This window comes from Notechis scutatus, chromosome 3 (genome assembly GCF_049901735.1).
Source record: "Notechis scutatus isolate UNSWTSFEM ecotype Mainland chromosome 3, rNotScu1.2, whole genome shotgun sequence".
NCBI lineage: Eukaryota > Metazoa > Chordata > Lepidosauria > Squamata > Elapidae > Notechis > Notechis scutatus.
The window spans coordinates 23,017,958-23,031,877 of record NC_142011.1 but is presented as its reverse complement, the minus strand read 5'-3'; positions in this window follow the sequence as shown (position 1 = coordinate 23,031,877).

Here is a 13,920-nt window from a genome sequence, read left to right as displayed (position 1 = left end):
CACTATAGTTCAAAGGCCTCAATTCTTTGGCACTCAGAGTCCCCAAACTTGACAATTTTAAAACAGTCTACTTTTAGAGCTGTGTGCTCTTCATCTCTGGAAGTTTTTAAAGTTTAGATTAATCAGCCATATTTTAAAGATGGTTGATTCATTTTACTGTAGATTGCAGAGTTGGACTAGATGACCCTTGTTGTCCATATATGTATGGCTAAACTTGATAGTGCCCACTAAAAGAAACATAATTTAGTGACACAGTATAAATACTCAGTACAATTTCAGGTACCTTCAGTCAAAAGGATTACTGTATATTAACACTGATAAAAACTTCTTAAGACTTGAAGCTTTTTCCATAAAAAGTGGACTTTAACTGAATTGTATAAAAAAGCTCCTTAAATTAATTTCTACTGTGCATTTGCAGACTCTTATGTTTCCTTGAATTCTGTACCAGGCATTTGACATGGTTATTGCTTACATTTTTAAAAAGATAGAATTATGTTTGAAAAAGACCTATACAGTGACCTGAAGATCTCACCTATATATGAATAAGCACAACATTTTACTGCTATAAATGCCTTTAGGATGAATATTTAGTTCTGCAAATAAAATTTACAGTGCTTTGAATATGCACTTTGGAGCCATGGTGGCCAGTGGTTAGAATGCAGTATTGCAGGTTAACTCTGCCCACAGTCAGGAGTACGATCCTGATGGGCCTCAAGGTTAATTCAGTATTCCATCCTTCCAACATTGGTAAAATGAGGACCCAGATTGTTGGGGGCAATATCCTGATATTTGTAAACTGTTCAGAGAGTGCTTGAAAGCACTATGGGGTGGTATATGAGTCTAAGTGCTATTGCTATTTGTTTCATACAAAGCACCACCTTATAAAAACAGTGAAGGTTGGTAAGCAATGGAACATCTGGTGAATATAATGTTGCTGCAGAACTAATCTTCATAAAAAGTGAATCTCAGGACAGGATAAATGTACTATGTATAAATGTTTACATAGTAAGTAAATGTATTTACTATGTAAACATTTGTACTTGTTCAATTCTTTTTTTCTATTGTTAAGTAGCAATGACAGATTAAATGCTAATAAAATAATTGGATGATTTAACTGGTGTAATGCATATGCATCATTACATAACAACAAAGCAAGGAGCTCCTGCCACACAATATGTTTAATGGTCTTGTGCTCATAAGAATAACTGCAATAATTTAGATTCTGGACTGAATTATCTGTTAAGAGGCCTAATTTTAAGCTGGCAGTTCATATTATTTCATTTACTTTATTTCATTTGCTGACTGTCCTGCACTGGAGTCCATTGAGCATGCTGCTGAGAAGAACCCTAAGCCTCCACAGCAGTTGACTATACATGGGTGTTCAGGGTGGATTCAGACAAGCTTAATGATGGCATAATTTAGAATGGTAGGACCATCCAGCAAGTTTGTTTATTTGTTTGTTTGTTTATTTAGTTTTGACCCTTAGTTGACCAGATTAATGTTAGGTACAAAGAACCAGGAACACATGCTGAGTTTAAAGCACAAGAGTTTATTATTGCTACTATAGACAAGAATCTGGTCAACTAATGATCAAAGCTAAATTGGCGCTAGATAAGGGTCAAGGGAATTCATAGGAGGCTTGACCTAGGCCTCTTGTGGCTATGCAATTATTCCAAACTGATGACATGTTCAACCTCGCCTTCCAGCTCAGCCTGCTTCATCTCTTACAGTCATGAACATATCCTTTGATAATGGTCTGCCAAGATCTAAGCCCCGCCTAAATTATTAATGTTTATGGATTTTTGTTGCTTCCCCCTCTTCTACATTCTAGTCTTCCCATATAATACTTTTTTCAAGCTTATCTTCTGCTTGTTTCACATGTATGTGAGCTTTTGCTTGCTGGTTATTGCCTCAAGATAATCAATAATCAGTTGCTAATCAATCTAGGACCAAATAATTTTCTTTTCCTATAATCCATAGTAGTCGTAGCAATGCTCTAAGATTTGTAATTCCTTCTGTCTCCTGTTCTTTTTTTAATAACCAGCTTTCTGTATATTATAACTGGAAAAGCTATTGCTTTAACTATTTGGATCGTTGTCTCAAAGGAATATCTTTATGCTTTATTATCCTGTCACTGCCTTTCTCCCTAGGATTAAAATCTTTATTGCTCTAGCATGTTATCATTTATTCTTGTGCCCAAATCAATAGAACTATCTACCACTTTTTCATCATCCACTATGAGTTTGCCAAGTGTATAAAATACATTTATAATCTTCTTAATCTGTTCCATTCTTTTTGCTGGTAATTAGGTGTTTCTTGACTAGCTCAGTCAGCTGAAAATAATCTTAAAATTGTTTTTATAGTGGATTAAAACTATCAGTTGGAGATAAGAAACTGCAATCTTTTTGAAACTGATGTATTGTAAATAAGATGGACTAGAACTCCCTTAACCAAAACAAGTATTGCCAAAGATGCTCACAGTAGAGCATGTACTTCACCAACAAGTGGAGTAACTTTTATAATTATATCCCAACTGTTGGAAGCTACATATTTATTTTAAAATGAACTCATGAACGTTTGTTCTTTCTTTCCCCTGCCTTCCAAATTTATGTTTTTTTATAACAAAATGCCAAAATATAGAGTACAAAAATAAAAAATAAACAATGAAGCAAACAAGAAAATGGTAACAATTAATAAACACAAAAGGGAAATTATACAGAACCAAGAAAAGGCAGAATCAAGCCTTTGATTTAAAAAAACCTCAAAACTAAAAGTAGCAATACTAAACACACAGATGATATTTGGAAATCATTGTTTTACAAAAAATGTTAAAAAGTTAAAAATTAGCTGAGAATACTATGCTGTTGTAAAATATCATAGAATATAAACCAAAGAAGCACACATTGTTTCATTTTATAATTATTTGAAAAGATTGCCCTTTCTAAAACATAAATTACATATTTCCAAAAGCCAGTGTTTAATATCTGTAATATTTTTCCAATTTCCCAAAATAATTCCTTTAGAAATCTCCACATCCAAAAAAACATATTTTTTTAGATTACAAAAAACCACAATAACATCTTTAATATTCAGAGAATATAAAACTACTTGTATACATTCTGAAGGGGATGCAATGGTTCAGTGATTAAAGATCCAGCTGATAAGCTCAGCATCTTTAACCACTGAATCATCACATCCCCGTCAGAATAGTAGATTTATATTCTGTGACAGCCTGGGTTTGAGACCCAAACGTTGTGTGATGGGATGAGCTCCCATTACCTGCCTCACCTCCTGCCCACATATCAGATCAAAAGTATGCAAATGTATGTGTTTATGCCCAAAGAACACCCAAATTATACATGTATTAAATGCAAATAGATAAATAGGTATCACTTTGGTGGGAAGGTAACATTGTACACTATGACTATTATTAAGTGTTGTACCTTATGATTCTTGATGAAGTTTCTTTTCTTTTATGTACACTGAGAGCATAATGTACCAAGATAAATTCCTTGTGTGTCCAATCACACTTGGCCAATAAAGAATTCTCTTCTCTTCTCTTCTCTTCTCTTCTCTTCTCTTCTCTTCTCATCATGTTCCATGCACCTTTTGTGCATAGTCATGCTGGCCATATAACCACAAAAATGGCTTCAGACAATGCTGGATCCCTCAGCTAAGAAATGGAGATAATCACTGCCCCCTAGAGTTGGATATACCTGGACAGGGAAACCTTTACCTCTGAATAAATACCTACTGTTATGTTTGGAGAATAATGGAGACCAGACATCTGACCAGTGACTTCAACTCTTTAATAACAGTAAATAGAACAGAACAGAGCAAGGCTATGGGCAGCAGTAGCCCCTTTTATAGGGTTGGCTGTTACCCTATTAACCAATACTAAGTGCATCAAGTTCAAACTAATAACCAATAAGAAGTGTCCTAAGCTTGGCCAATCAGAGGCTTGTTATGAACCAATCCTTGTTCATTGTTTAAGGACCAATCAAATGTGCAGGCTTCCAAAACCTGCTTTGCATTTAGGTTTATTACTTTTTATTCATTCACAACACCCCTCCCCCTTGGGTTCCGTTTGAGGGGAGCTGTAACAAAATCTTCAAGGTAGACAGGCCGTTTGGTCTGTCTGGATGATTTCCGTGGCTCCACCGGGTTTGTTCTTAAGTCCGGTTCCGGTGGAGCGTTTGGATGATCTTTATTAAGTTCCGTTTCGCTGCACGGTGATTCCGTGCTGCTTCCATTGTTGTTGTCTCCGCCAATCAATGTTTCTTCGGGTTTCGCAGTTCGGTTTCCCCGTGTTCAAGTCCCATGGAAAAGTCAACTCCCTCCCGTTTCAATCCCGGTACTTCGCTGGGCCGTAGGGTTTCCGTTGGCCTGCTATCCGTTATATTGAAGTCAATTTCCTCGATATTTCCTCCCCCCTCAGTTGGTGAACCCGGGGAGCCATTGGCGCTGAGTAGTAATCTCGAACGGAGTTGGTCTATGTGGCGTTTCCACACCCTGCCATCGTCTGTTAGCAGGCAGTAAGATTTAGGCCCAGTGAGGTGGGTAACGGTAGCGGGTATCCATAAAGGGTCGCCGGAGAAGTTTTTGGCAAAGATTAAATCACCTACCTTAAATTCCCGGCATTTGCTGCTGGAGCCGAAAGGCTTTTCGGGTGCGTATGCGGGGTGGAGCTGGTCGAGGTGCGATCGTAGTGGGATGGATTCCTTGACTGTCCAGGAGGTATCCCAAAAACTCCACCCTTTCGGTACATAGCTGGCATTTATTTTTTTTAACTTTGAGGCCTGCGTTTTGGAACCTTTGTAAAACTAGGCGGAGTTGTTTTTCTAGAATGTCCCTGTTCGGGGCGGCGATGAGCACATCGTCGAAATACGGTACGACCCCTCTTATCCCTTGTAACAGCCTTTCCATTAAGCTCTGAAAGATTCCTGGGGCGACGCTTACCCCGAACTGGAGCCGGTTGCATTTAAATGCGCCCTTATGCGTGACGATAGTTTGCGCCTCCGTGGTGGCTGAATCTACAGGCAATTGTTGATAAGCCTGCGCTAGGTCTAGTTTAGCGAAAACTTTCCCGCCACCCAGGGAATGGAGCAGGTGTTGCACTACCGGCACTGGATATGCACTTTGCTGGAGTGCGTGGTTTAGGGTGGCCCGGTAGTCTCCGCAAATTCTCAGTGACCCATCAGGCTTGATAGGCGTTACTATTGGGGTTTCCCATCGGGCGTGGTCGATGGGTTCCAACACGCCCTGTTCTATAAGTTTATCGAGTTGTTCATCGATTTTATGTTTCAGGGCGAACGGCACCCGCCGCGGTTTAAGGCGGATGGGTGCTACCTCGGGGTTCAAGCTAAATGAGATTGGGGTCCCCTTGTACTTGCCTAGTCCGTTCGCGAAAACGTCTTGGAATTCTTGCACGAGGGCTTCCTCCCAATCGTTGCTCTCGGCACGGTGGACTCCCGCTACAGTGATTCCAAGTGGTCTGAACCATTGAAGGCCTAAAAGACTAGGCCGGTCACGGTCCACGACAGTCAGTGGCAGTGCGGTCCTTGAAAGAGACCTGGAATCGGCGGGACCCGACAACGGGAATTCGGTTACCCTGGTAATCTTTGAGGATAACCCTTTGAGGATTTAGGTCTTGGCGGCAAATCGTCGGGATGAGCTGTTGAAGCGTCTTCCAGGACACCATCGAGAGGGATGATCCTGAGTCCACCTCCATGATGCAAGGTTTGTTTTCGATCGCGACCTCTACTCGGATTTTCCCGGCATCAAGGGATGTAGCGTGGCCTATGGTAATTGTTTGGTGGGTCTCTTCCCGCCTGGTTTCTTCACGCCTGGTGGAAGTGGTGGACGGTTTGTTTCTGTAGGAGTGGCTTCCCCATTGGTGATTCAGTTTGTTTCGGGGTGTGCCGAAGAATTCTGAAGACTGGCATTCGGCCTGTCGGGGTTTGGAGTTTTGTTTGCTTCTGCAAACCTTTGCGATGTGACCTCTTTTCCCGCAATTGCGGCAGAGTGCGTCGAGGAATTTGCAGCTGGATCGTGGGTGATTCGCCCCACATCCTGCACACGGTCGGGATGAGGGTTGTGTGAACTGGTCTTGTTCCGTTCGGAGTCGGTTGACCTCTTCCTCATCGCTTTCTGATGGGGATTCTAGGTCTTCGTGGTGAGTCGATACCGGGTGTCTCTCTGAGCGAGGCGAGGTATCTTTGGCGAGTTGACGTAGCGGTGCGTTGGTGCGGCGCATTCGGGCTGCCGACTTCTTGGTCGCCTCCGCTGCAGTGGCTTCTTTAAGGGCATCGGTGAGGCTGATGTCCCCCTTAGCCATAATTTTGCTCTGGATCGTGCCGTCTTCTAGGCCCAGAACCAGGCGGTCCCGGAGGGCTTCTTCTAAGTCGGAGAATCCGCAGAGGCCTCCAAGGTTGCGGAGGTCCGCGATGTAATTGGCAAGGCTTTCGCCCTTCCGTTGGTCCCTCTGGTAATATTCGTGTCTTCTGACTAAGGTTGGCACGGTGGGCGCGTAGTGAGCCCGTAGTAAAGGCTCGAGGACGTCCCAGTCCATCTCTTTTACTTCGGCTGGCTTGGCAAGTGATTTTGCCATTTTAAACACGGTAGGCCCACAGTGCGTCAGAAAGATAGCTCTTTTTTTGCCGGTTGTTGCATCTTTCAAATTGTTGGTCTCCAGAAACATCTGGAACCTATCCATGTACGATTCCCAGTCTTCGGTTTCTGGGTTGAATGGAGCGGGTGGTACGGCACCGCTGGTCATGTTGCCGTTGATGGTGCGTGTTCGACCACGTGCTCTGTTGGTTGCTCTGTAACTCAGTCAGCTCTTCGGTCTCCGAATCCCACCCTCGTCGCCAGTGTTATGTTTGGAGAATAATGGAGACCAGACATCTGACCAGTGACTTCAACTCTTTAATAACAGTAAATAGAACAGAACAGAGCAAGGCTATGGGCAGCAGTAGCCCCTTTTATAGGGTTGGCTGTTACCCTATTAACCAATACTAAGTGCATCAAGTTCAAACTAATAACCAATAAGAAGTGTCCTAAGCTTGGCCAATCAGAGGCTTGTTATGAACCAATCCTTGTTCATTGTTTAAGGACCAATCAAATGTGCAGGCTTCCAAAACCTGCTTTGCATTTAGGTTTATTACTTTTTATTCATTCACAACACCTACAGTTTACTAAACTAAATTATATGGGCCAGTAATCTCTCACATTTGTGCATCTCCAACAAAGAACTTTTGATGTCCATCCTTTCAAATAGATTATTTGGGGGAATCAGGTTGCCTCAAACTATAATTTTTTGATTGTTCAATTTTACTTTTAAATCTATCAATAATACCTTAACATTTGCAAGCATTGACATGTTTTGTTCTGGAAAGCTTGGAATGAGGTAGAAAAATAAACATCCAAAATACACTCTCTGGAACACTAATTATTTCTGTGAATAGAAAAGCCACAGGGAAAATGTTGTTTCCACTGTAGTATGTAGGAACTACTATTTATTCTTGCTCCTTTATTTTGATTCTAGGCAGAATCATTTTGAAAATATTTCCCCCTATAAATTTGATAATGTGTGCATTATTGCATCATACTTTGAGTTATCTAGAATTTGAAAACTTAAGTCCCATTATTTTATTTTAACTTTTTAAACATCATCTTTAAACCATTACTAATATCACAGAATTTTCTTTAATTATTGCATCTTGTGTATAAGAGCGGTATCCTAGAGATGTCCTAGAGATGTCCTGGAGGTGAAGACATTCGCCTCCTACGCAGAAAGCTGAGAGTTCAATCCTAGGCAGCGAGAGATGTTTCTTTATCAGAGCACAAAAAGAAAATATCTAGTGCAAACTCTGCACAGGCATCAGGAAGGGCATCCGGTCAGTAAATGCTCAGATCCATTCAGCTGCCTCAACTTCCCCAAACCCCAAAAACTTTAACCTTAGACTGTCTACTATTGACCTCACCCCTTTCCTAAGAGGTCTGTAGGGGGCGTGCATAAGCGCACCAATGTGCCTACCGTCCCTGTCCTATTGTTTCTTTTATTTTTCTTATATGTACCCATTTCATGTATTCATAACTATGTATATACTTATGTTCTGGCTCACCTTTCTTCTTTCCCAAAAGATGAAAGAGTACAAACTCACACAAACACAGGCAGGCAAGCTGGCTCGGACTTCACAGAGTTAATTCTTTGGAACTGATAACGTCCTTGGCATTCCAACACACTCTGCCTGCCAAGTCCGAATTGGTAACAAGTAAAAAGCTACTCACAGAGAATTACAAGGCAGACCACAAGAATCATTCACAACGAAAAACCTGAAGTAAGATTAAACTTTGTCCCGTACAAAGTTCCAGCCGACAACACATCCACTTTTATCCCCTGTGGGGTGTGGCTCAATGACTCAGCTCACTCTCTGACCCTCCCACGCCTCCTACGTTGCTGCTCATGTTTCTCCCTACGACGCTGCTTAGGATCAAGCCAACATTCTTCCTCTTGACTCCCTGTCAGGGGCTGCTCCGATATGCCTTCCTCCTGATTAATCTCAGGCTGTTCCTCTCGGTTGTCTGATGAAACCTGAGGCATTATCAGGGAGGAAGGCATTGCCAGAGAGGAAGGTCCTGGGGAGGAAGGCATTCCCAGTTCCTCCTCCTCATCTTCCGAGTCCTCTTCCTCTAACAGCACAGGCTCGGGAATCGGAGCCACAACATATACCTATACCATATACCCAATATACCTATTATCTTGTAAGCTATTGACAAATCAAATAAATAAAATAAATTAATAAGTAAATAAACAAACTTCACCCCAATAAAAGGGATTACACAGGGTTGTAAAAATAATCTATCAGGATGCTTAAAGTTAGATGAAATCAACAACAATAGTGGAAGAAAGAGCATGGTTTTGTCTGTGAACAGTTCTGGTTTTTCTTTTTCGACTATTTTTTGCTTTGTGTCCATAAGTTTATTGTGCCCTGTGTTCAAAATGTGACCTCTCTATGTGTGGAGGAGTCATATGTGGGTGGGGGAGAGAAGCAAATTGACTTTTATTAGAAAATGGTGGAGCCAAATTATATTTACAGGTAGTCCTCAACTTGCAACAGTTGGAAAAACAGAATTTCAGTTGCTAAGAGTGGTTGTTAAATGAATCATTAGATGAGTAGACCTAATTTTAAGACCATTTTACTGCACTCATTAAGGTAATCACCATAGACATTAAGCTAACCCAGTTTCCTGGAAGCTCGCTAGGGAAGATCACAAGTCGTGATTTTTATTTATTTCTCAAATTTTGAAACTAATTCAATACTGCATGTGCTGCTGAATTCTAGATCAGTTGTAACTTTCAAGTAGTCTTCAAGGGAAGCCCCCATGCAAAGTGCATTGCCATAATCCAACTGGGAGGTGACTAAGGCATTGGGAACCATGAGCAAGGCCTCCCAGTCCAGGGTACAATTGGTGCACCAAAATAGATCTGTGCAAAGGCTCCCCTAACTATCATCTACTTATCAACCGGGAGTCAGGAGTACCCCCAAATTGTACACCAACTCAGGGATCACAGAATGAGCAGCGATACCCATGGATCTCTATGGCCCAACTCACAAAGAGGATCTCACATCTGATGTCGTCTAAAGCAGGGATCCCCAACCTTTTTGACGCCGCGGCCCGGTACCGGCATCAGCTGGGTGCCGCGGCCCGGTACCGGCATCAACTGGGCGCCGCCATCTTTTTTTGACGAAAAAGTGCTTCCGGTGAGCTTTCTACCCGGAAAAGCTCACCGGAAGCACTTTTTTACTAAAAAAAGATGGCGGCACCCAGCAACCAGTGGCCCGGTAAGAGTTGTTCCGCGGACCGGTATCGGTCCGCGGACCGGCGGTTGGGGACCCCTGGTCTAAAGCATGGCCCCTGGTGGCCATCAAAGAAACTGCCAAACCCCTACCCCTGCCCTGGTATCCTGGAAAAGCGCATTTTAGAGAAGGGAGCCTTCAGTGCCCAATCAGGATTCATCTACAATCAAATCATGGTTGAGGGAGTTTTTATTGCAAATCAACCTGGAAAATGAAGGATACATGCAGCCAACTTGCTCAGAAAATAAGAGAGAGAGAAATGAGATGATGAGATGAGATGCACCCACAGTTCTAAATCTCAAGTAATTGGCTCTAATTGTTGCTGACTCCTATCCTAAACTGCACAGAGATTTAGATTATCACAGCTAATAATTTCATTCCAGAAACTGGAAGGGAAAACTGATATTTCAACAGTCAGGGAATATGGTCCTGATACTTCATTCCAGTGAATAATTTCATATTGTAAATCTTGTGCTAGGCCTGCTCATATCAGAGAGGAAGTTGGACCTTATTTTTCAACAATCATAATTTAACAATTTAACAATCTTCTATAATGCTTATTCATATTTCTTACTCATATCTGATTTATGGTGGAAGAGTAACAGGGCGTTAGTCTAAACTGGCTCTGGTATTTTCCTTTGTATCTAATAATTCCTTTCTTTTGCTACCCAACCCCAACAAGAGAAAAATTAATGGGGTCATTTTTCTTGGGGTGTTTTTTTTTTTGCTAATTGGATTTTAAATAGATGCCAAAATAGAGTCATTCCTGGCTCTAAACACACATATGATTGAGAACCAAACCTAAGTTACGCAACCCATATCAATTTTGCTCAATTTTTCTCTTTTTTGACTGTAATTCTGTACAAATAATGGAAATAGAGTATGTGAATAACGTCATAGAATTTCAAAATTCTCTCTGAATTTCAAAATCCCGAAAAGATAATGTCTTTGGCACTACATAACAGCCACGAAGCTTCTTTAGGGAATTTGCGTAGTATCTGCAGGTCCAAAATTTATAATTTATGGGTATCAGTTTTCTTATGTATCATTTTTGTATTATTCATCAGCAACGTCTGCTGTTGTTCCATTTGTTGGAGTTTTTTAAAGTTGAACCATTCGGTAAAAGGATTTAGTGGTAATTTATGTGGCATTTTATCATTCATACCATAATGTGTTTGCACATTTATTAAAAACCTTGTGCTAGCTTTCTCCTGTCTCCTCAACTTCAAGCCCAAAGTACTAACAAATTTTCATAGAATAACAACCTGAGATAAAAATATGAGAATTGTTCTGCTAAAACCAGATTAATGGCCTATTTAACCCACTACCTTACATGACGATCAAGCAGACACCTATAGCAGACAATAATAATGTTTTATTTATGTCCCTAGAACTTGGCACTGAAAGATGTAACCATCTCCTATACAGATCATAATTCTTTGTCATCAAGTTCAGTAGTCTTAAGTAACTATAGTTTTCATGCAATAGTCCAACGCTTTTGAGCTGGACTATGGAATTCTGAAACCATAATAATGGTCAGTCTTACAAAATGGCTGCTATGGTGGAACTCAATCAGTCACCAAAGTGATTTACTAGAATACTAACTAATTGTCTAGATGTTCTTTATCACTATAATTACTAATGCAAATTCACAATCTTGGACATTTTTTTCATGTCTCTAGAACAACCAATCAAATAATATTCTCTTAACTTACATAATTGTGATAAAGTGAAACCTCTCCTTGAAGGAAAAATGCAAATATTAACAAGATAGATGATGGAAACACAGAAACTTAGTATAAATGAACTAAACAGTTATCTGTGTACAGTAAATAAAGATACATAATTCATCCTGCTACCCAATAAAAGACAAATTCTTCACAAGAATTACAGAAAATTACAGTACACAGAAAAACAGTATCAGTATCTTGTTCCCATGTATATATAATCTGGATGTTTTACTGTTTTACTGTCTTTATTGCTTTAAAATATATTTAGTATTCTTAATTGTAATGTATGTACAGATAGTCCGATCTGTATTATGATCACAATTGAGCCCAACATTTCTGTTGCTAAGTGAAACATTTTTTAAGTGACTTTTGTCCCATTTTACGACCTTTCTTGCCACAGCTGTTAAATGAATCACTGCAGTTATGAAGTTAGTGATATGATTGTCGAGTGAATCTGGCTTCCCCATTGACTTTGCTTGTCAGAAGGTTGCAAAAGCTGATCCCATGACCCCTGCAAATGTCCTAAATATGAATCAGTTGCCATGTGTTTGAATTATGCAACACTTGTAAGTATGAAAAATGATCATAAGTCATATTTTTCAGGGCCATTGTAACTTTGAACAATCACTAAATGAACTATTATCAGTTGAGGATTACCTGTAGTATGTAATGTAACTCAGTCTTTTTCAGATGGACCGGAACGAACTTTTACAGAATGTTGGATGAGATGACCCAACTCCAGAACCAGTGGTGGTATTCTACTGGTTTGGCCTGGTTCTGCCGAGCCGGTAGCGGCGATGAGCAGTGGAGACTGAAGTGGTTTTCTCTGCTGCTCTGCCGTTGGGCCCACCTGCCTACCCGGGCTCCCATACTCACTTTTATCCTCTGAATTTGAAGCGCAGCTGCTTTGCGCGGCACAGGAGAGTGCTGCATGGCAGCTGCTGAAGCGACCGGGAAAGTGCAGGCTTGCAGGAGGTAAGTTGGAATGCCTCTGAGCCTGCACTTTCCCGTGAGCACGAATGCAAAGTGTGTGCACGCATACATAGCGCACCCACCAAGCCACGCCCACCGAACCAGTGGTAAAAATATTTGAATCCCACCACTGTCCAGAACTCTACAATTGTATAACTCTGTGACCAAAGACATAAAGGATTGCAGTATTGCACTGTTAATGATCCTTGCCACATTGCAAAGGATGCCACAAAGACCTGATACTAGCAATTTAGCGGCATCCTTAGCCATTCAGTTTGAAAGCAAAGAATATTTGTTTAATATTAACTTCTATCCCCTCCAGGATGGAAAACTGGGAGGCTTAATTGGTAACTGCAGAATGTCCTAAAGCTGGCAGATGAAACTGATGTTTTGAATGCAAAAATCGTTCAAAAAGGTGGGGCTACAAGAAACAGGCTGCGGGGCACTGCATCAAAGGACAGAAACAGTTCTTATTCCTGGCATATGGATGTCACAAATTAGTCGGTTGTTTTTGCTTAATAAAAGGTCAAGAGCTGTATGTCGAGACATTTCTTTTTAGAACAGGGTGTACATTTAAAAATAAATAAATAAATATTCTATAAGCTATCAACATGAAACATGTACAGGTAGTTCTCAAATTACAACTGTTCATTTAGTGACTGTTCAAAGTTACAACAGCCCTGGAAAAAGTGGCTTGCGACCATTGTTCACACTGATGACTGTTGTACCCTCCCCATGGTCAATTGATCAAAATTCAGACAGTTGACAACTGACTCACATTTATGACAGTATCCTGGATCTTTATGACCTTCTGACAAGTAAAGTCAATGCAGAAGCCAGATTCACCAAACAGCCACTTTAACCTTAGACTGTCTACTGTTGACCTCACCCCATTCCTAAGAGGTCTGTAAGGGGCATGCATAGCCGCACCAAGGTGCTTACCGTCCTTGTCCTAATGTTCCCTTTTATTCGTATCCATTTCATGTGTTCATAATAATGTTTATGCTTATACCTGTTATCTAATACATGTTTGATAAAATAAATAAATAAATAAATAAATAAATAAATAAATAAATAAATAAATAAATAAATAAATAAATAAATACTAACTTAACTTGTTACTCTAATATTATTCTGTCTGTACGTGTATCCCTTTTGGTATCCAGTATCATTAATGTTAACCACCATTCCTATGTACTATACAGTAATATTTATCAGTTGCCTTTCTTCTGCACCAAATGGTAAATAGCAATAGCAATAGCACTTAGACTTATATACCTTCCTACTCTAGGAAATCTGTAGAACCAACTTTCAGAATAAGTGTTGGTCTTTGGAAGTACCACCTACCTGACCAT